The 23146-nt window shown below is 43.2% G+C and overlaps 1 protein-coding gene across 13 annotated transcripts in view; it reads left to right on the forward strand.

Annotated features, from left to right (window-relative positions):
* Positions 1-13364: 13364 nt before the first annotated feature.
* MAPK8 (mitogen-activated protein kinase 8) overlaps positions 13365-23146 on the forward strand; it is a 98416-nt gene continuing 88634 nt past the window's right edge. For 7 of the 13 annotated variants that reach the window (XM_055538273.1, XM_055538268.1, XM_055538259.1 and 4 more), the window contains exon 1: positions 13374-13583. The gene's annotated coding sequence lies outside the window, so the exon portion shown is untranslated. Of the gene's footprint in view, positions 13584-23146 lie in introns of all 13 variants that reach the window. The other 6 variants (XR_008699582.1, XR_008699583.1, XM_055538314.1 and 3 more) reach the window with 4 other exon arrangements.

Raw genomic sequence — 23146 nt, forward strand, 5'->3', positions numbered from 1 at the left:
ATGGAACTCAGGTCCTTGGTTGCTCCTGCCTGCCCCAGGGGAAGTGTAGCCAAGAAAATTAGAAAGCACTCTTCTTTCTGGCTAGCTTTATATTCATAGAGTTTTGAAAGAATCAGAAATATGTGAGCAATTATTAGCAAGTGATAAATTTTTGTTATAATTTTTCTATACTTCCCAAGTTCTAATTTGGCTATGTTTCTTCTATAATATGTATGTATTGACAGGTAATTAATTATGTATATATATTGGAGAAGGTCATGGCAACCCATTTCAGTATTCTTGCCTGGAGAATTCCATGGACAGAGGAGCCTGGCAGGCTACAGTCCATGGGGTTGCAAAGAGTCAGACACGACTGAGTGACTAACACATATTGTGTGTGTGTGTGTGTGTGTGTGTGTGTGTGTTGATCTCTAGTTACCTCTATCCTTGACAAGATTATAATATATAAAATATGATGTGATATTATATAGATGATAGATATCATATGTAATACATATGGAATATATATAATGGATGGGCTTCCATGGTGGTTCAGTGGTAAAAAATCCACCTGCCAATTCAGGAGACGTGAGTTCAATCCCTGGGTCAGGAAGATCCCCTGGAGAAGGAAATGGCAACCCACTCCAGTATTCTTGCCTGGGAGATCCCATGGACAGAGGAGCCTGGCAGACTCCATGGGGTTGCAAAAGAGTTGGACATGACTTAGCGACTAAACAACAATGACAAATACATATACCATGTACACATATCCCGTGCAGGATATCTTGTCCCTGCAGCTCTAGTCTCCACCCTCTCACCTGCTCTATGCTTTGAGCGGGGCGGGAGGGACTCCTCTGTATAGACTGTTCAGTGGGCTCCCTGGTCTTCTGCCTGTGGCTCTGTTTGGCCGATGGGAGGCAACGCGCAATGGCAGGAGATAGAAGACGAGAAGTCAGGGTACTCATTCCCTGTCTACTCGTGTGTTGAGGGTTGTCTGTATCCTTCTACCACAGACCACAGCTCCTGTCAAGTGGCTCTTTCTCTCACTGCCCCGGCGTGGTGCTGAAACCACTGCTTCTCCTCGCCCCTCGAGACCAGGTGTGTTTCAGGCTCCCAGGCTGTTGGCAGCCCCAAGACGCTGCATCGCCCCGTGGTGGTTGCCTTTAACCCTTCCCACACCTCTGGAGATGGCCCGTATAAAACTCTCCTTAATTACCCGACTTGAGTGAGGCTATTTCCTGTGGGGATATCGACTGGCACAAGCAAACAATGCAAATACTTTGTGCGAATCTTAACAGAATTAAAAGTTAACCTCCTTGAAGGGTAACGCAGCCCCCACTTACAACCTCATCCGTGAGAAGAATTCCTTGCCCCTGACTCTACCTTCTCTTGAACCTTGCTGAGGGGAAACACACCAATCAACAACTGCCCCCGCCCCCACCAAGGGATTCCATAGAGACATTTCTTTAACCTCCTTACCTTGAGTGCCCCTGACCTCCCTGAAGACACTACTGCCTTTTCAGTCCTCATGGCAAGTGCAAGCTCTTATTCCTCATGGCCCAAGCCCTCCTGTTTTGAGAGATCTACTATTTCTTTGCCAAGCCTTCCTTCTGCTCTTTCCATATTTCCTGACATTCACGAGGTATTTGGAAATGTTTCTATGCCATATAATACAATCAGTCTGGGTAAATTCAATGCCCAAGTCAGGGCCAACTATATAATTGCCAGTACAAAATGAGAACAGGAGGCCCCTTTTTCAAAAAGCAGGAAAAAAATACATCATTAAAGGTGGTGGTGATAGTTTAGCTGCTAAGTCGTGTCGGACGCTTGTGACCCCATGGACTGTAGCCCACCCGGTCTACTGCACTGCGGGCAGAATCTCTATGGACTGAGCCACCAGGGAAGCCCATCATTAAAGGTGCTGCTGCGGCCGCTGCTAAGTTGCTTCAGTCGTGTCCGACTCTGTGCGACCCCGTAGACGGCCGCCCACCACGCTCCCCCGTCCCTGGGATTCTCCAGAATCCCAAGAACATTGAAGTGGGTTGCCATTTCCTTCTCCAGTGCACGAAAGTGAAAAGTGAAAGTGAAGTCGCTCAGTCGTGGCCGACTCTAGCGACCCCATGGACTGCAGCCCATCAGGCTCCTCGGTCCATGGGGTTTCCCAGGCAAGAGTACTGGAGTGGGGTACCATCGCCTTCTCTGATTAAAGGTACTAAAATACAAAATTTTTCCCTTTAAAGTATTTTACTACTTACCAAATTGTGATGCTGTAGAAGACTCTTGAGAGTCCCTTGGACTTCAAGGACATCAAGGTAGTCGATCCTAAAGGAAATCAATCCTGAATATTCACTGGGAGGACTGTTGTTGAAGTTGAAGTTCCAATACTTTGGCCACCTGTTGGGAAGAGCAGACTCCTTGGAAAAGATCCTGATGCTGGGAAAGACTGAAGGTGAGAGGAGAAGGGTGTGGCAGAGGATGAGATGATTACATAGCATCACCAACTCAATGGACATGAATTTGAGCAAACTCCAAGGGTTAATGGAGGATAGAGGAGCCTGGCATGCTGCAGTCCACAGGGTCTCAAAGAGTTGGACACCACTTAGTGACTGCCCCACCACAACAATAATGATTCATGAGTAACAGCATAAACCTACAAATTACAAAAATGATTGCATTTTTGCTGATGTAATTTGATATTATTTCATATTAATTACCTTTGGTGTCATAATTTTTATAATGAATATCAGATCAGATCAGATCAGTCGCTCAGTCATGTCCGACTCTTTGCGACCCCATAAATCGCAGCACGCCAGGCCTCCCTGTCCATCACCAACTCCCGGAGTTCACTCAGACTCACGCCCATCGAGTCAGTGATGCCATCCAGCCATCTCATCCTCTGTTGTCCCCTTCTCCTCCTGCCCTCAATCCCTCCCAGCATCAGGGTCTTTTCCAATGAGTCAACTCTTCCCATGAAGTGGCCAAAGTACTGGAGTTTCAGCTTCAGCATCATTCCTTCCAAAGAAATCCCAGGGCTGATCTCCTTCAGAATGGACTGGTTGGATCTCCTTGCAGTCCAAGGGACTCTCAAGAGTCTTCTCTAACACCACAGTTCAAAAGCATCACTTCTTCGGTGCTCAGCCTTCTTCACAGTCCAACTCTCACATCCATACATGACCACAGGAAAAACCATAGCCTTGACTAGACGAAACTTTGTTGGCAAAGTAATGTCTCTGCTTTTGAATATGCTATCTAGGTTGGTCATAACTTTCCTTCCAAGGAGTAAGCGTCTTTTAATTTCATGGCTGCAGTCACCATCTGTAGTGATTTTAGAGCCCAGAAAAATAAAGTCTGACACTGTTTCCACTGTTTCCCCATCTATTTCCCATGAAGTGGTGGGACCGGATGCTATGATCTTCGTTTTCTGAATGTTGAGCTTTAAGCCAACTTTTTCACTCTCCACTTTCACTTTCATCAAGAGGCTTTTGAGTTCCTCTTCACTTTCTGCCATAAGGGTGGTGTCATCTGCATATCTGAGGTTATTGATATTTCTCCCGGCAATCTTGATTCCAGCTTGTGCTTCTTTCAGCCCAGCATTTCTCATGATGTACTCTGCATATGAGTTAAATAAACAGGGTGACAATATACAGCCTTGACGAACTCCTTTTCCTATTTGGAACCAGTCTGTTGTTCCATATCCAGTTCTAACTGTTGCTTCCTGACCTGCATACAAATTTCTCAAGAGGCAGATCAGGTGGTCTGGTATTCCCATCTCTTTCAGAATTTTCCACAGTTGATTGTGATCCACACAGTCAAAGGCTTTGGCATAGTCAATAAAGCAGAACTAGATGTTTTTCTGAAACTCTCTTGCTTTTTCCATGATCCAGCGGATGTTGGCAATTTGATCTCTGGTTCCTCTGCCTTTTCTAAAACCAGCTTGAACATCTGGAAGTTCACGGTTCACATATTGCTGAAGCCTGGCTTGGAGAATTTTGAGCTTTACTTTACTAGCGTGTGAGATGAAAGCAATTGTGTGGTAGTTTGAGCATTCTTTGGCATTGCCTTTCTTTAGGATTGGAATGAAAACTGACCTTTTCCAGTCCAGTGGCCACTGCTGAGTTTTCCAAATTTGCTGGCATATTGAGTGCAGCACTTTCACAGCATCATCTTTCAGGATTTGGAAGAGCTCAACTGGAATTCCATCACCTCCACTAGCTTTGTTCGTAGTGATGCTTTCTAAGGCCCACTTGACTTCACATTCCAGGATGTCTGGCTCTAGGTCAGTGATCACACCATCATGATTATCTGGGTCATGAAGATCTTTTTTGTACAGTTCTTCTGTGTATTCTTGCCATCTCTTCTTAATATCTTCTGCTTCTGTTAGGTCCATAACATTTCTGTCCTTTATCGAGCCCATCTTTGCATGAAATGTTCCTTTGGTATCTCTAATTTTCTTGAAGAGATCCCTAGTCTTTCCCATTCTGTTGTTTTCCTCTATTTCTTTGCATTGATTGCTGATAAAGGCTTTCTTATCTCTTCTTGCTATTCTTTGGAACTCTGAATTCAGATATTTATATCTTTCCTTTTCTCCTTTGCTTTTGCTTCTCTTCTTTTCACACTATTTGTAAGGCCTCCCCAGACAGCCATTTTGCTTTTTTGCATTTCTTTTCCACGGGGATAGTCTTGATCCCTGTCTCCTGTACAATGTCATGAACCTCATTCCATAGCTCATCAGGCACTCTATCTATCAGATCTAGGCCCTTAAATCTATTTCTCACTTCCACTGTATAATCATAAGGGATGAGATTTAGGTCACACCTGAATGGTCTAGTGGTGTTCCCTACTTTCTTCAATTTAAGTCTGAATTTGGCAATAAGGAGTTCATGGTCTGAGCCACAGTCAGCTCCTGGTCTTGTTTTTGCTGACTGTATAGAGCTTCTCCATCTTTGGCTGCAAAGAATATAATCAATCTGATTTCAGTGTTGACCATCTGGTGATGTCCATGTGTAGAGTCTTCTCTTGTGTTGTTGGAAGAGGGTGTTTGTTATGACCAGTGCATTTTCTTGGCAAAACTCTATCAGTCTTTGCCCTGCTTCATTCTGTATACCAAGGCCAAATTTGCCTGTCACTCCAGGTGTTTCTTGACTTTCTACTTTTGCATTCCAGTCCCCTAGAATGAAAAGGACATCTTTTTTGGATGTTAGTTCTAAAATGTCTTGTAGGTCTTCATAGAACCGTTCAACTTCAGCTTCTTCAGCGTTACTGGTTGGGGTATAGACTTGGATTACTGTGATATTGAATGGTTTGCCTTGGAAACGAACAGAGATCATTCTGTCATTTTTGAGATTGCATCCAAGTACTGCATTTCGCACTCTTTTGTTGGCCATCATGGCCACTCCATTTCTTCTGAGGGATTCCTGCCCACAGTAGTAGATATAATGGTCATCTGAGTTAAATATACTTTGCTATTATGGTTCTTGATTGATCATAATAATTTTCTGACTCACTTTTCTGCAATTCACTTGCCAGGTAATCAAAATTTATAGTTTTAACAACTTTTAAAAAATTAACTTTCAATTGATATAATTAAAAATGACATCAGTCGCTCTTGGCAAGTGAAGATAACAAATAATTTTTTATAATTTTAAGTTTGAGGAAAGTTCCCTGGTGCTTAGTAGTTAAGATTCTGGACTTTCACCTCTATAGTCCATGGTTCAATCCCTGGTCGGGGAACTAAGATCCTGCAAAGCACATGACGTAGCCAAAAATAAAAATAAATTTTTTGAGAAGGATCTTTCTATGGATGCAACAGCCATTGGTGCTGTGGTATTTTATAGGCTGTAATAACATCAGGATAAATTTCTGACAAATTATTTTAAAATAGACATTTTAGTACATTTGGAAATGATGATTATTAAAGAACATTTTTTCTAAAAGAAAATTTAACTCCATTTTATGTCTTACAGTTTTAAATGTAAATTTATGCAATGTTATTTTAATATTTCCTCTGATACCTTCTATAACTTGTGCAAAGTTGAACAAGAAACGAAAAGCTGCTTCATGATTTTTGTGTACTTTAAAACAGCTATTTGTGCATTATTGCTTTATTGCTGTATCATCAATTACAAGGAAAAATCAATTTTTAAATTGTCTTTGTCATTAATAATTGGTTCATCTGTAGCTTCACATGAAAATGGTATTCATTTTCATTGAATAAAACAATCCTTAACCTTAATTTCTAAGCTTGTAGATATTTGCTTTGCCATGTCACAGCAGTTTTCAAAACCAGGTATTCTAAACTTTTTGAAGAACTCTAATAATACCCTGATACAATTTACTGCAATGTCTATGTCGCATCTGTATTTTCTAAAAACATACAGTTTATAGCTAACAAAGTTATTTGAGGAGGAGCAGAGCCTGCCACTGTGCATGTGCACATGCCCTCAGTTGGGTCCAGCTGTTTGTGACCCCATGGACTGTAGCCAGCCAGACTCCTCTGTCCATGCGGATTCTCCAGGCAAGAATGCTGGAGTGGGTTGCCATTTCCTTCTCCATGCCATTTCCTACTTCAGGGTGTTTTCCTGACCCAGGGATTGAACCCGTGTCTCTTGTGTCTCCTGCATTGGCAGGTGGATTTTTTACTACTGAGCCCCCTGGGAAGCCCTTCTGTCCTTGAGTTCAAGTCGAAGAATTCATATGTGTGCAGATTCCCCAGGGAGGTGCCCTGGAGACTGATGGGAAGGGCGGCTCACTGAGGTCCCAGGCCTGCGCTCGTGCAGACCCCGCCTCACTCCTGGCCATGTTCATTGCTGCCGCTACTGCGGCTGCTTCTACTACTGCCGCTGCCATTGGAACTCATCATCATTCAAACTTAAAAGACTATATTTGAAAGTATGGGAAGTGCTGTTAATAAATACACTAGGGAAACAGGTGTAAACTGGGCCCATCCTGGACAGTCTGGGACATCTAGTTCTACCTGTCCAACACAAAGACTAGCAGTTCCTTGACTACTCACTTTATGAGTGATTTTTAGTTCTGCTTCATATCAACCATTCACAGTGGTGAACACGCCTAGGGGCTGCTCCACGTCAGAAACTTAAACTACCTCGTCTCCTCTAATTCCTCTCTGGCCAGCTTCCTCAGGCATGCCCTTACGTACACTGACAACCATTCTCAGTCCTAAAGTACTGAAAACCCTTGCTCCTTGTGTGAATTTTGCCCCAATCTATCTGTCCTCTACTGGCCTCACCATACTCCTTGCCTCACTGTACCTCTTGCCCAACCTGGACCCCACAGTCTTTATCCTGATCTTTCCAGGAATACTTTCAATTCCTTGCCCTCCACCCTTTCATTCAACATGCTCAGGAAAACCCCAGCTCCTGGACACTCCCTCCAAGTGTTATCTTTATTTCTCTGAGTTGAGAAAGATTCTACAGAAATATCCACATTATGCCATTTTGAGGGATTTCCCAGGTAAGTCAGTGGTTTAAAAAAAAAAAAAAAATCACCTGCCAATGCAGGAGACACAAGAGATGCAGGCTCAATCCCTGGGTCAGGAAGATTCCCTGGAGTAGGAAATGGCAACCCACCCCAGTATTCTTTCCTGGAAAATTCCATGGACACAGGAGCCTGGTGGGCTCCAATCCACAGGATTGCAAAGAGTTGGACGCAACTTAGCACATGCACACACACTCACACACACACACACACACACACACACACACACACACCCCATTTTGAAACCTGACTTTCGATTGCAACTGAATACCACTCAAAAAATCCTTGAACTTGCTATTTACTTGGCACTCTTGTACTTCTTCCGTCAGATCTATAAGCTTTATAGGACTGTTTAGGGTGAAGGGAAGTGTAGTGCCTTGGCTAGTCTCTTCAGGGGAATTTCGTTTCTGTGTAGTTTTTTTTTTTTTTTTTTTTTTGTGGTTAAAATTTTTGTCCCACAAGCTAGCTCCTAATATTTGGTTTGCTCTTTGGCTTGCTTCTTCCAGCCCCGTCCAGTCTCCCTCTCAGGGCTGCTGACCTCTGACGCAATGGGGAATTCTACCTCCAAGATCCTGATGCCCACCCTTCTGTGAGGGTAGAATGAGCCATGTATTTAAATCTATCAGTTTGGTCCCATCTTCTCTAAGAATGTGCACAAGAGGATCCAGACAGGATGATCCTCATCTCTTTGTGGGCACAGCCTTGCTTGATTGCTTGGTGATAGAACCTCATGCCGTGGTCCTGCCTTTGGGAAGTTTACCCATGATATCCCTATTGTTCCTGCTGATTCCAAGGGAGGGGGAGTCCTGCTCTCTGCTCTGCATAGGCTGACATTTACCAACCACACTTTGGCTTTACAAGGACATAGAACACTGTGAGTGAGGGGTAGGAAAAGAGGGCTGGATTTGAGACATTATCCAGTTTTCGTGTGGTTTAGCACCTCCAGAAATAATTTTCTCCCCTATTTATGCTGGATTGTTTATCTGTCAAGCATCCATTGAAGCATAAACTGTCTTAGATTCAGGAAGGAATGCTCACTTTCTTCCCTGTGTAGTTGTCTTTCATTTAAATGGTCCATACCTTGAAGGGTTATGGCATTTCCCTCTGCCTTTCCCCCACACAGAAACTCTACTCTCCTCTGCCCTCTTCTTAGATCCACAGTAAGCCTCAAGCTGGAAGGCTGATGCAGCTGAGAATTAATCATGCTAGTTTCGGCATGAGGGGCAATGAAACCTACCCTAGAGAAGCAGAAATGTTTTTGTATGGGAATCTGCTTAGGAACAGGATAACAGAGCTGTTGACATTCCTTTACCAGATGGTCTCGTACCCTCTGCTTTCTAGAAACAAGAACATCGTTTCAGGACTACTGGAGGACTCCACATCACCCCTGGAGTCAGGGACAGGAGACAAATCCTGGCCAGAGGCCTCTGCCAAGGCGGTCACAGTAAACACCTCTGTTAGCAACACTTCTGCTTTGCAGGGGGCTCAAAATCCTGCCACCTGAAGAAAATGACTCTTAACTCTATAGGGATGCCAGAAGCTCCTTGCTAGCCAATAACACTACAAAAAGCCTTTCTAAATTTAGCTGGAAATGTGTAGAACTTTTGGCAGAATTTGGGAATTCATAGGGGACTCCATACTAAAAGGTCATTTTCTGAATGCAAGCCAATCTAACATGAATTCCAGGTTTACATCTGAGGGGCAAGGGAGGGAGCCATGAAGGTGGTGATGGAGATGAAGGCAGAAATGGATGTAGAGACAGAGATGGAGATGGAGGTGGGGATGAAGACAGAAATAGAGATGGAGATGGAGATGCAAGGATGATGTGTCCTCCCTATAACTGTCAAGGGAGAGGGACCAGTAGTGAATGGCTCTCTTCTCTCTACGATGGGACCTAAGATGAATTTTCTGCAGTACAAATGGCAAATTTCACTGGGCTGGAGGAAATGTAGGTGAAAGGATTTGCAAATGAGGCACAGAATCCTTGTTGAGACACCTGATGAAAAGTCTTCTTCCTGAATATGTGAAGTGAAGTTGCTCAGTCGTGTCCGACTCTTTGCGAGCCCATGGACTGTAGCCTACCAGGCTCCTCGGTCCATGGGATTTTCCAGGCAAGAGTACGGGAGTGGGTTGCCATTTCCTTCTCCAGGGGCTCTTCCTGACCCAGGGATCGAATCCAGGTCTCCCGCACTGCAGGCAGATGCTTTACCTTCTGAGCTGCCAGGGAAGCTTCCTAAATATATATTTATTTAAAACAACAGCAAGGATTTTATTTATTGTTACAGGACTTCAATGATACATTCTTTCCCTCCCACTCAATTCCCTTTTTTTCCCTCCAGGGGATAAATATTGAATACCTTCAAAGCTGGATGTGGATGGCAAGAGGGCAGTTTAGCACAGGTATGTCTAAGCTGTGGCAGGCAGGGGTAGAACTTTATTAAAGAGCCAGTAATGAAACAATTCCTCAGCTCTTCTTTTACTGAGTCAGCTCTCAATAGGTTCACAAGGAACTACAGCCAGTTAACAAGGAAGAATGCCATGAGAAGGAAGGAGGAGGCCCAGAGCCATGTCTGGGTTATGGAAAGGGTTTTGAATTTGCAGAATATCACAGATGATAACATTCGATCACAAATAGTGAAATGCCTTCTGAAATCACACACATGCACATATACGAATATAAACATGCAGGATGTCTTTTTCTAGATGTAGATAAGTGGAAGCTGACAGTGGAAGGCTGAGGCTTAAACAGAAGCTCTTCCTTGGAAAGAGAGGCTGTTAATAGCATATAGAACTAGGTATGAAAACTGGGAGCTCTGTTCTGCAATACTCATTTCACAACTGCGCTGATTATTTTGTCTTTTGCTACCTCCAGGTGTTCAATATTATCTGGTGGGGAGTAGGAGGTACCTGTCAATACTTCCGCCTGCCTGTCCAATCTTATATCCTCCACCCTTTCCTTCACCCCGCTCTCCCAGGAAACTTAGACTCATGCTTCTGCCCTCTGTTCCACCTTTCCCTCCTAACAGTCTCCCTACCGGATGTAAATATGCTTGTGTCTTCCTTCACTTCCTGACTCATCATTACCCATCATCTCCATTTTCAATCTCCCATTCATTCCTTAGCCCACTTCAAACTACTTCTGGATCTAAGTACTCCAGGATTTTAAGCTTCCTCTTATACTTGATATTACTGATCACTCCTTCCTGAATCCTTCTCCCCTGGTTTTCCTTCTTCCTCTTGGCAGCTCTTTCTCAGGCTCATCTTTTTTGTATTAATTCAGTGCTGAAGTTCCTCAAGCCTGGCTCCAAGCCATGTTTTCTTCTCATTCAGTACCTTTTCTCACTCAGGCCTTGGCTAACTGATCCACCCCCAAGGCTTTAAGTCATCACTGTCTATCAATGATTCTTCTCTTATCCACCTGATCCCAGCTCTGAATACCACCTTCCAACCTAGCATCTCTTTGGGGCAGATCAAAACCTTCAAACTATTTGCTCTCACAATCTTTCCATGCAACCCCTGTTCTCTTTCAAGATTCCCATCTCAGTGAACCAGTACACACATCCCATCTTTGGCCACATGCAAAAAAAACTTAATGACTTTTCCATAATAACTCCGTTTCCTTCACTGCCCACCTAAATCCATCACCAAGTTCTGTGTATTGGCTCTCCCAGAGGGTCCTTTAACTGTTTCCATGACCACCACCCTAGAGCAAACCTCCACCATCTGCCATCTAGACTACTTCTGTGTCTACCTGGCCTCTTTTCAACAAGTAATCTTTTCAAGATGCCATTCTGACCATGCCACACACTTTGCTACAGCATGCCAGGTGCTTCCCATTGCACTTGGGATGAAGACAAGCTTTTCAGCCTGTGTAGTATGGCTGTACTAGGCTTGGTTCCTTTATAATCTTTCAAACATCGTCTCATAGCTTCTTCTTCCTTGCTTTTCCAGCAGCACTGGTCTTTTCCTTGATTTATCAAACTCACCCTGCTCCCTGTCATCACATGACTCTTGCACACTAAATTACCTCTGTCTGGAACAAATATTTTTAGCCTGGTTGAATCTGTTCTCAGTTCAAGAGGCAGTTCCTCAAAGAAGACTTTCCTGACTTTATTAATTTCATCAACTGGTTCCATAATAATATGTATCCATATCGTTTTGTATTATAATGCAGTGATCATTTTGCATTTGCTTAGTTATTATTTCTATATTTTAATGATTAAGTCTGTAAGCTCCATCCTATTTCCAGTGTTAGCAAAGTACTTGGCACAGAATGGGCATGCAATAAATATTTATTTGAGAAATAAAGCAAGGAAGGAAATAAAGAAGCCTGAGAGAGAGGGAGGAATTAGGGAGAGAATGGATAAATGAATTTATGTTTCATTTCAGAATCACTGGAAACAGGCCAGCCCAACATGACATGGAAGACAGTCTACCTGAATTCACTCCTTTATTCAATAAATATGTATTATTCATTACTAAAGTAATATACTTTTTTCTGATTATGAACACAATTTGGAAACCACTGGGAAATACTTAAAATATAAAAGAAAACCAATTCACAGTCCAATGATGAACTACTGTTAAAATCAATTCAGTTCAGTCACTCAGTCATGTCCGACTCTGCGATCCCATGGACTGCAGCATGCCAGGGTTCCCTGTCCATCACCAACTCCCGGAGCTTGCTCAAACTCATGTCCATCATGTTGGAGATGCCATCCAACCATATCATCCTCTGTCATCCCCTTCTTCTCCTGCCTTCAATCTTTCCCAGCATCAGGGTCTTTTCAAATGAGTCAGTTCTTCGTATCAGGTGGCCAAAATATTGGAGTTTCAGCTTCAGCACCAGTCCTTCCAGTGAATATTCAGGACTGATTTCTTTTAGGATTGACTGGTTGGATCTCCTTGCAGTCCAAGGGACTCCCAAGAGTCTTCTCCAGGACCACAGTTCAAAAGCATCAAATCTTTGGCGCTCTGCTTTCTTTATGGTCCAATTCTTACATCCATACATGACTACTGTAAAAACTATAGCTTTGACTAGACAGACTTTTGTCTGCAAAGTAATGTCTCTGCTTTTCAATATGCTGTCTAGGTTGTTAAAATAATTTGCCATGTTTCTTTTTTTTCTATGTATGTGTAGTATATAAGTAGGATCATTCTCTCTATGTATAATAGATTTGCTTCTTTCTCTTAATGAAGTATGATGAACATTTTCCTGTGTCGTTAAGAATCCCTCGAACACACGGTATTTAAACTTCTAAAATGTATTCTATTGCAAACATGTAATTTAGACATCTTTCCACTTGCCGGATATTTAGGGGCTTGCCAATTTGTCACTTCTCTAACTAACATATACATGCCTTGTGGGGCCCAGAGACAAACAGGATAATGCAGTGACTTCTGTAGGAAGTGGACTTAGGGAAAACAGGAGGCAGGTTTTTCCAAGTGGCTTAAGAGAATATTTGCTTGAAGGTTGCTGAGCCCGAAGCAGGTGTCCTCAGAGTGGAACGTATTGTCAGTCATGGTAAAGAGCTTTTTGTCTCTCAGGTGTGAGCCCTAGCCATAGTGCCAGATTCCCGGGCGGGTCTGGCTTAAGCGCACCTGACCTTCAAACTCGGGGGCAAGGAGCCCCAGAGGCCTTGGCTAGGACTAGCGGACCGCCCCCACACAGCTGCGGGGCACTCAGGCCACACGCCGCCACGTGCCAGGAGCAAATCCCCGCCCCGTTCAGCACTCCGCCACACCCCTCACTGGAGACGCTCACACGCTCCTCTCGTAGCTCCGCCTCCAGGCGACCTCCGCAAGCCCGCCCATCCCCCTGCAGTAGCCCCGCCCCCGGACTGCGGACTCCGCCCCCGCAATCCGGGCCCCCGGGCTGCCCCGCCCCATGGGCCGCTCGCGAAGCGCGGAGGCGGGATCCTGCGCGATGACGTGAGCGGGCGTGCGCGGTGACGGCCCGCGTCCCTGTTACTCAGCGGAGCGGCGGAGGCCGGACGACGCGGCCCGGATCGCGGAGCCGCGAGCAGCGCTGGGTAACGGCTGCGGAGACCGCCGAGACGGCGCCGGTTCCCGCCGCCGGGCTTTCCTGTCGCCATTCGCTGCGCTGCCGGGTGAGTGCGGCAAGTGCCTCAGGGCCAGGGCGGCCGGCGGCCCCGCCGTGTTTATGTTATTGTGCCGCCGCCACCGCCTTTGCTCAGCCGTGACCCCCTCCCGGGAATGAGGACGGGAGCGCGCGGCGGGCGGGGGGCGCGCGGCCGGCGGGGGCGGCGCGGGAACAATAGCGGCCGAGGAGGCGGGGGCCGGCCGGGGGGCGTGGGGCTGCGGGACCCAGGCGCGTCCCGGCCGCCCCCTCGGCCCCAGCTCCGTCCGTCGGTCCTCGCGCGCCCTCCTCGCGCGGGTCCACCGCCCACGTCGGGAGAGGAAAATGGAGCGGGAGGTGGGTGGCAAGTTCTAAAACACTTCGGCGAAGGTCTGGACGAAGGCGCCTAGTCGGCCCGCTGCTCCCCGGCTACCTCTCCTGGCTGCAGGGACCCGCAAAGAGCGCTCCGGTGGCCGGGTCGCGACGCCTGCCCGGCGCCCACGGGGACAGTGTTTTGTGTCTCGGTGGTTTCTTTGTGCTAATGTTCTGAGCGAACGCAGGCAGCGGTGCCGAAAGAGGCTGGAGTGGCCTTCAGCTCCCGGTTTCGAGGAAGAGCTGGGGCTCGAGGCTTGGGCCGGAGGTGTCCGTCAAGCTCAGCGCGAGCTCCAGTGGTCAGCGCGCATTTCTCTTGAGGGTCAGTCCGTGGCGACTTTTTGACTTTTTCACCCCACCGTCCCTTCTCTTTGTCTTGCGCTTGTGTTCCCTGTCCTTCGATGGGAGCCAAGTCTGCTTTGAAGTACTGTGATGAACACTTTTCGTTTTAATTTCTGAAAGTTTCCCATCATATGTTTACTGAGAACTAACTTAATAACATGTTGACTACACGGTGTCAGACAATGTGCAGTGGTTACTATTTTTGCCCCTGAAACTCACTGATCTTTCTAGTAGAATTCTGATCTGTCAGTCCATTGTGTTTTAAGAAAAGCATCTAGCAAGTACCTCCTTGGTAATTAGAACATCTGTTTGTTTCATTCATTCATTCAGGAACTGTTCAGTATTGTACCCAGATGGAGTTTCAGGGCAAAGAGAAATACCCTCTGATGGAAGAAAATACTTAGACTGAACTATAACAGATGTACCTTTAAATTAGACGATTGTATAAGTGATGTGTGTTAAAGAAGGTATAGTTATGCTTTGGGTCATTTTACTATTTTTTAGCAGTATATCTGGAATTTCTAGTGTAACATTTTACTTATTAAGAAGTAGGGTTATATTTGGTCTAAACGTACAACCGCTTTTATGTATTTCCTTACAGTCATTTGTAATATTTACTTCTGAAATCCCTTGCTGTGGGTTAAGCCTAGGAGGTCAGATGTGTGAGTGAACATGTTTAGTGACTGTGTACCTGATGTAACAAGCAATCAAAATGTGACTTCCTTGAGGACAGGCCTGTCTTGCATCTGTGTCTCTAACACCTAGCCGGGAATATAGTAAGTGTTCGATGAAAATCAGATTGATGAAAAGCTCTTTAGAGCTGATAACATCAAGCCTTAACAAAAAACATTTTAATGTTCTCTGTATAGTTTTGGAAGCCTAAAGCAAACTCACTTCCAGATGGCTAAATGATCAATTCATATATATATTATCTGTCATGAAAATAGGGGCTTTTGAATCACTTCAGTATTAATTTTTTTCCTATCACTTCGAACCCATTGACTATCTTAAAATTAAACCTTGTGTAAAATATTTTTTTAAATATGTGAGTGTCTCTGTGTGTGATAAGTGCACACAGACAGACACACAGTGATATTTCAACAGGGTCTATGTTGATTGTGAATATTACCTTTTGTGAATATTACCTGAAAAGTCTCTGAATACTCTTTTAGGCAGAAAAGTTAAAATAAAGGAAACAAATTGCATAAAAATTTTTGTTAGAAATGTTTAATTCTAAATTCTTCATTGTACTGATACTATTGGTGAGGCATATGGGCCTAAAACTGAAAATAATATTAATTTGTCCACATTACATCTCTTTTTTCCACTTAGTATATTTTAGCATTTGCTTTGGATATAAAAGAATTTGAGGTGAACTTATTCTCTGATTTAGAGAACAAATAAATAAAATGATAATTAACATAAAGGATGAAAATCTTGAGATACTAAGCTTTATTGCTTTACCTAGTTAATATATCAGATTTCAGTAAGGGTTACTGATACGGATCCCAACAGTCATGCTATACATGCTATACTTGTCAAATCAGAGTTTTTTTGCTTGGTTTTCTAAATTCTGTTGGCTTTAAAAAATAACTTTTTCGAGACAGCCCATACTCAATAGCAGTTACTCCTTGTTCCACTCTACATTATCTTTAAAGGAAGAGAGAGCACTGATTCTGATAATAAGTATATTCCATTAATGAATTTGAAAAGGGCTCCCTTTAATTGTACTGGAAGAGCAAAAAACTATATCCTTTATATCCCAGGAGAAAGGTCGCTTGGAAGGAAATTAGTTTAAGAGTAAATTCTATCAAAATTAATGAAGTTAGAATCTTAGCTGTTTGCCCAGTGCCTAATATTATGGAAATAACCTTGTGATGATTCTCAATGCTTAGTGAAACAACTTGAAGTAATTTATTAAGTGACTAGTCCCAAATTATCCTAGTTGCAATTAAAAGCTTGTTGAATAGAAGCCTGATTCTTAATGTCTTGACTTTGTCAGTGAGTTGAGTTTTGACATATTTGAGTCATCCAGATAATTGAGCTGCTTTGTTGCACGTGTGTAAAGTAATGTCTGATATTAAGATGCCAGCTCTCTAGAGATCTCTGCTCGAGTCAGTAGTATGGATAGTAGTCTTACTGATTCATGTAGTTCAAGGAAGTCATTATAGGCACATAGCTTTAGGTAGAAGTCATTTGCCTATTTCTGTGAGCTATGATGCTAATTGTCTTAGTCATGGATTCTTTACATCAATATTTAGTAGCTTTGTCTTCTTGCTCTAATGCAGATTAACTTGAACTTTGATTTCACAAATGAGTTCTGAGTCAACAAACTTTGCTGCTGAAAAGGTGACAGGAGCTTTTTAAAGTAAGCTGCCCTTACTTCTGTCCATCAGGGCAATAGGTAGAAATAGACATTTCCAGGAATCAGATCTAGATGACAGAACTTCTCAGTTCTTTGTCGTCAACAGGCCCTAGAGCTGTAGACAAGTGGCTTATCTTTTTGGTTAGAACTGTAAACTGAGGCTGTTGGAGCTTTTTTTTTTTTTTTTTTTAATAGAAAGGTTATTCCCCAGATAGTTGGTTCTTTAGAAAACCTACTGGGACAAGAGAGTCTTTCTTGGGTGATACCAAAATCCTGTGTCAAGAACAACAATGAAAGTTAGACTTTGTAATGTACAGAAGCAGAGAAAATTATTGAAACAATATTTTCTGTACTATCTATACTTACATATCAACTGTAAAGCCTTACTGGGAGCCAGGAGTTCTTTTGTCCTCGTACTCAGTCATGTCCGACTCTTTGCGACCCCATAAAGTGTAGCCTGCCAGGCTCCTCTGTCCGTGGAATTTTCCAGGCAAGAATACTGGAGTGGGTTGCCATTTCCTACTCCAGGGAATCTTCCCAACCCAGGGATCGAACCGGTGTCTGCTTTGGCAGGCAGATTCTTTATCACTGCACACCTGGAAAGCCCCAGGAATTCTTTGGATGGTATATTTTATTCATTCTGTAGCACCAAGCTTACTAATGAGATTTTGTGCTTTCAGATACTTAGTGGAAAATGTAAAAAAGAAGAGTTTATTAGCCTCAAGCTTATGGTCATGAATAGAACTTAAGGCATATCTAAACAGTGAATTTATGTTCTGTTAAAAGATTATGAGGCTTCTGGGAACGAACACATCTGGGAAGGCCAAATTTTATTGAAATCTGGTTTTTAAAATTATATGTGAGTGTGTATACGTATAAGGCCTTTTAGAGTATTTATTAACTGCCATTCTTTTTCAGGGTGGTGGGTTGTATAACAAATACAGCACAAATATTGCTATATGTCTCCATTCCATATACCTTTGTAGTGCATTGGATTTGGTTAAAATGTAATCATTTTTTTAGAATGTTAAGGTGTTCAGACTTAGTTGTGGTTGCTAGCCTGAACTTTAGAGTCAGTCCTGAGTTCCAGTCCATACTCCAGATCTAACTAGCTATATGGTATAGGCTAGTTCAGTTTATGTAACAGTTCTGGATACGTAGCATTCAGTTCAGTTCAGTTCAGTCACTCAGTCATGTCCGACTCTTTGTGACCCCATGAACCACAGCACACCACGCCTCCCTGTCCATCACCAACTCCTGGAGTTCACCCAAACCCATGTCCATCGAGTCAGTGATGCCATCCAGCCATCTCATCCTCTGTTGTCCCCTTCTCCTCCTGCCCCCAGTCCCTCCCAGCATCAGAGTCTTTTCCAATGAGTCAACTCTTTGCATGAGGTGGCCAGAGTATTGGAGTTTCAGCTTTAGCATCAGTCTTTCCAAAGAACACCCAGGACTGATCTCCTTTAGAATAGACTGGTTGGATCTCCTTGCAGTCCAAGGGACTCTCAAGAGTCTTCTCCAACACCACAGTTCAAAAGCATCAATTCTTCGGAGCTCAGCTTTCTTCACAGTCTAACTCTCACATCCATACATGACCACTGGAAAAACCATAGCCTTGACTAGACGGACCTTTGTTGGCAAAGTAATGTCTCTGCTTTTGAATATGCTGTCTAGGTTGGTCATAACTTTCTTCCAAGAAGTAAGCGTCTTTTAATTTCATGGCTGCAATCACCATCTGCAGTGATTTTGGAGCCCAAAAAAATAAAGCCTGACACTGTTTCCACTATTCCCCATCTATTTGCCATGAAGTGATGGGACCAGATGCCATGATCTTAGTTTTCTGAATGTTGAGCTTTAAGCCAACTTTTTCACTCCTCTTTCACTTTCATCAAGAGGCTTTTTAGTTCCTCTTCACTTTCTGCCATAAGGGTGGTGTCATGAGGTTATTGATATTTCTCCCGGCAATTTTGATTCCAGTTTGTGTTTCTTCCAGCCCAGCGTTTCTCATGATGTACTCTGCATATAAGTTAAATAAGCAGGGTGACAATATACAGCCTTGACGTACTCCTTTTCCTGTTTGGAACCAGTGTGTTGTTCCATGTCCAGTTCTAACTGTTGCTTCCTGACCTGCATATATTATCTGTCAAATGAGAAGAGTAATAGCACATAATCTCATAGGTCTGTGAGATTTAAGTAAGGTACTGCGTGTACAGTACCTGGAAGACTAGATATCATTTTAGCTAGCTATTGTTATCACCAATTATTAACTTGAAGCAAATTTAAAATGCCAAGTAAATTTAAAACCAATTTGATGTACAGTATCCAGTCAGATTCTCCAGAATACACCAGTTTTTTTCCCCTTCTCCTCTGAGTCTCTGGGATTTTATTTAAAGTTTTATCGTGTCCTCTGTTTTTTTTTTTTTTTTTAAGTTTTGCTTTTTTATTGGAGGTTAATTGCTCTACAATATTGTGTTGCTTTCTGCTGTGCGTCAGCATGAATCAGCCATAGGTGTACGTACGTCCCCTTCCTCTTGAACCTCCGCCCGGCCTCTCTAGGTTGTCGGGGAGCAGAGTTTGTCCCCCACATCGCCCAGCAGGCCCCCGCTGGCCGTCTCTGTCCACATGGTAATGCGTGTGTTTGCAGATTGCTCTCTGAATCCGCCCTCCCTCTTTTTTCCCTGCTGCGTCCACAAGTCTGTTCCGTGTTCCGTCTCCAATTGCGGCCCTGCCTGTAGGCTCATCACTGCCAAGGGCACCTAATCTGAATTCTGAAATGATTTCACAATGGATCAGTAATCCTCTCTGCCTTAAAATTTGGAAATGTTCCCAAAGCAAATAATAAAGGAAAAGTTGCCACATTTACCTTTCCCGTGTAGAGAATTGCCAAAGCTTTCCTAGGTTTATTTTGACAGATATCTGAAGGAATGGGAATCCAGGAGCTGTGAATAACTTTATCGTGTACCCACATTTGAAGAAAATGGAATACTGTCACATCTTTTAAATTTAATCTTATTGAGATCTCTGATTCTGTGTGAAAAGTGCAAATTTGTTAGAGACTGGGTAACCACAATAGTTCATTAACCATTTTCTAGAGGTTGTTGGGTAGCATCTGGAAATACTGTTTTTCTTTTCTCTGTTTTGTTTGTGTGGTTATTTTGGTAGACCAAATTTCTTGTCCCTTCTTGCGGACAGCGGCTATGATGTGATGTGTTTTGCACATGCAGTATCTATTGAGAAGGCACTCTGTACCAAATCAGGTATTAAGTGATTGTGGGGGCCACATGAAGTAGAAGTTAGTCTCTGCTTTCAATGAGTGCAACTTAATGGAAGATAAGAACCAACATAAGTGTGTTTAGGTCCTAATACCAATAATTAGGACCAAAACCAAGTATTGTTATGCATTTCATTGGGAATTTCTTTAAGCATCAGGCTTCAGAGCTGGCTGGATGTTGGGGCATTTGGGGCTTCTGAACCAAACATCTTTAGCCCTGCCTTTTAAAATATACTGACTAGATAAACCACAAAAAGCAAAACTTCTTCTCTCTTTTGCTGTTGCTATTGCTAAGTCACTTCTGTCGTGTCCGACTCTGTGTGACCCCATAGACGGCAGCCCACCAGGCTTCCCCGTCCCTGGGATTCTCCAGGCAAGAACACTGGAGTGGGTTGCCATTTCCTTCTCCAGTGCATGAAAGTGAAAAGTGAAAGGGAAGTCACTCAGTTGTGTCCGACTCTTCGCGACCCCATGGACTATAGCCCACCAGGCTTCTCCATCCATGGGATTTTCCTGGCAAAAGTGCTGGAGTGGGGTGCTTCTCTCCTAATTTCTGGTTAAAGTTGAGAGTGTGGTACAGATCAGTTAAAATCTAAATCAGAAGAAAAGGCATACCTTTATAGTCACCTGAAATCCACTTTGGAACATAACAGGACATCAGAAGAAGCATATGAAAAGGTGCAAGTTAAATTGTTACCTGGAATCCTCCAACTACTGTATTGAAGCTCTGAATATGGAGGGTTGGATTAATGCTTGCAGCACTTTCCTGAGCCTTTTTCTGTTATTGATAAGTGTGGCTTTACTACTTGTTGTTGCTCAGTGGCCTAAGCCACATCATATTGATGAGAACATTAGAAAAGAAAAACTGTCAGACACACCTGCTTTGCTTGGCATGAAGCGTGAAAGACAACAGGAGATCGCTGTTTCCTAAAAGCTGTTAATGGGATGGAAACCCGCCATTCCCTGCCTTGCTTCTGAGAGGGTGGTTCTCTCTAAAATGCCATTTGGGCCAACCAAAAGTGAGATAAAGGAAAGCTACCCCTGTATAGATTTCCCTGTGACTAGGAGTCACTTTTCAGTCAAAAAACCAGTGTCTGGCTTTGTTACTGTTGAGAATTTAAGGCTTAGTGATTTTATTTACATTTTATTTATCTTTTGCCGAAGCAGTATAATCATTTGATTCAGAATTCCAGCGATTAGATAAATATACAGCAGAAAGCTTCCTTTCCACCCCTTGCAGCCCAGCCACTCCATTCCTTACTGTGGAGACGGTGTTGAGTTTCCCATGAATCCTTCCGAAGGTTGTTAATGTGTGTGCAGATAATATAGATACATAATTCCTTTCCAAAACCTTTGGTCTGGATGTGTTTCAGAATTAAGGTTTGGTTTTTTATGGGTGGGGAGGAAGGAAGGACTTTTGAAAAAGATACTGTAGCGCTTCTGTTGTGTTATCTAGAAGCGTGCGCAGGAGGTGGTGTGCCACTCTGTGATGAGGCACGTTAGTATTGCTGTATTGAAAGCATAAATAGATAGTCGGGATAAATAAAGACTGTAAGTAGTCTTGTGGAATTTTTGGTCAAATAGGTTTGATACCAAACAGATTCGTGCTGAACTTGAGAAACTTGTGTTTCTTGGAGCTTTACGGATTTCACAGCTGCCAGTGGGAGATTGTGTATCTTACGTATGTATGTCCTTTGCCCCTATTTTTTTAAGTTGCAGACCGTGCACATAACCTTTACCTTTTGTTTTTAGCTTAACTGTCTAGCTTAGAGATGATTTCATATTAGTCTTATCAGTCCATAAACAGCAAGCTTATTCTTATTCTTTTTTTTTTTAGCACCTTCATGGTATAGGACTTGTTTCAGCTTTGGCTGCTGTAACAAAATACCATAAACTAGGTGGTTTAAAAAACTAACATTTATTTCTCACAGTTCTAGAGGCTGGGAAGTTTAAGGTCAAGGCGCTAAGAGATTTGGTTCGTAGTGAGAGCTGTTCCTGACTTTCAGATGCCACCTTCTAGCTGTGTCTTCGTATGGAGAAAGAGTGCTCTGCTCTCTCTCGCTCTTTTTGCGACACTGATGCCATCATGAGGCCGCGTCTCATGACCTTGTGAATCTGACTGCCCGAGGGTATTATGCAGGGGTTAGCTGGGGCTTCAACACAAGACTTTGGGGAAGATTAAATAGTCAATGGCACTGTTACACAGGCATAGCATGTATTTAAGTAGCCCCTTTCTGAGAGGCACATTCAGGTTGTTTCCAACACTTTGCTATCAGGAGCCGTGGTGCAGTGGGTTCCTTTATGCATACATAATTTCACACTTGTATCGAAATATGTAGGAGACACTTCAAAAATGGAATTGCTTGGTCAGAGTGTGTGTGTGCATATATAATTTTGATAGATACTGCTGCAGTGCCATCTGTAGAGTCTGTTTCACCTCTACACATTTCACCAGCACTGTGTAAGGATGCCTGCTTCTTTCCTCATTGCCAGTATGAGTGGGATTAAACATCCTTCATTTTTTAAGGATTAGTGTATGGAGGTGAGAGTTGGACCGTAAAGAAGGCTGAGCTCCAAAGAAGCAATGCTTTCGAATTGTTGTGCTGGAGAAGACTCTTGAGAGTCTCTTGGACAAGGAGATCAAACTGGTCAATCCTGAAGGAAACCAACCCTGAATATTCATTGGAAGGACTGATGCTGAAGCTCCAGTACTTTGGCCACCTGGCATGAAGAGCCAACTCATTAGAAAAGACCCTGGTGCTGGGAAGGAGTGAGCTGGAGGAGAAGGGGACGACAGAGGACAAAATGGTTGAGTGGCATTACCAAATCAATAGACACGAGTTTGAGCAAACTCTGGGAGATAGTGAAGGACAGGGAATCCTGGCATGCTGCGGTCCATGGGGTTGCAAAGAGTCAGACACGACTTAGCGACTGAACAGCAATTGGTATTTTTATTGTGAACTATCCATAACCTTGCCAAGTATCTATTGCTTTGCTACTCATTTTCTTAGATTTGTAGGATTTATTTTTATAAGGAAATAGTTGAATGAAATTTCTTGGAAATATTTTTCCAGTTTACTGTTTGTCTTTTAAATTTGCTTATGATGGTTTTGTCATGCTGACTTTTTTTCCCTTTAAGCTTACTAGTCTTTACTGACCTCTAAATTATATGCCGTGGTTAGCAAGTCTTTCCCTAATTCCAGATTATATGAAAATTTGCAAATGCTGTTTCTCTAGTATGTCT

The sequence above is a fragment of the Bubalus kerabau genome, chromosome 1 (genome assembly GCF_029407905.1).
Source record: "Bubalus kerabau isolate K-KA32 ecotype Philippines breed swamp buffalo chromosome 1, PCC_UOA_SB_1v2, whole genome shotgun sequence".
NCBI lineage: Eukaryota > Metazoa > Chordata > Mammalia > Artiodactyla > Bovidae > Bubalus > Bubalus kerabau.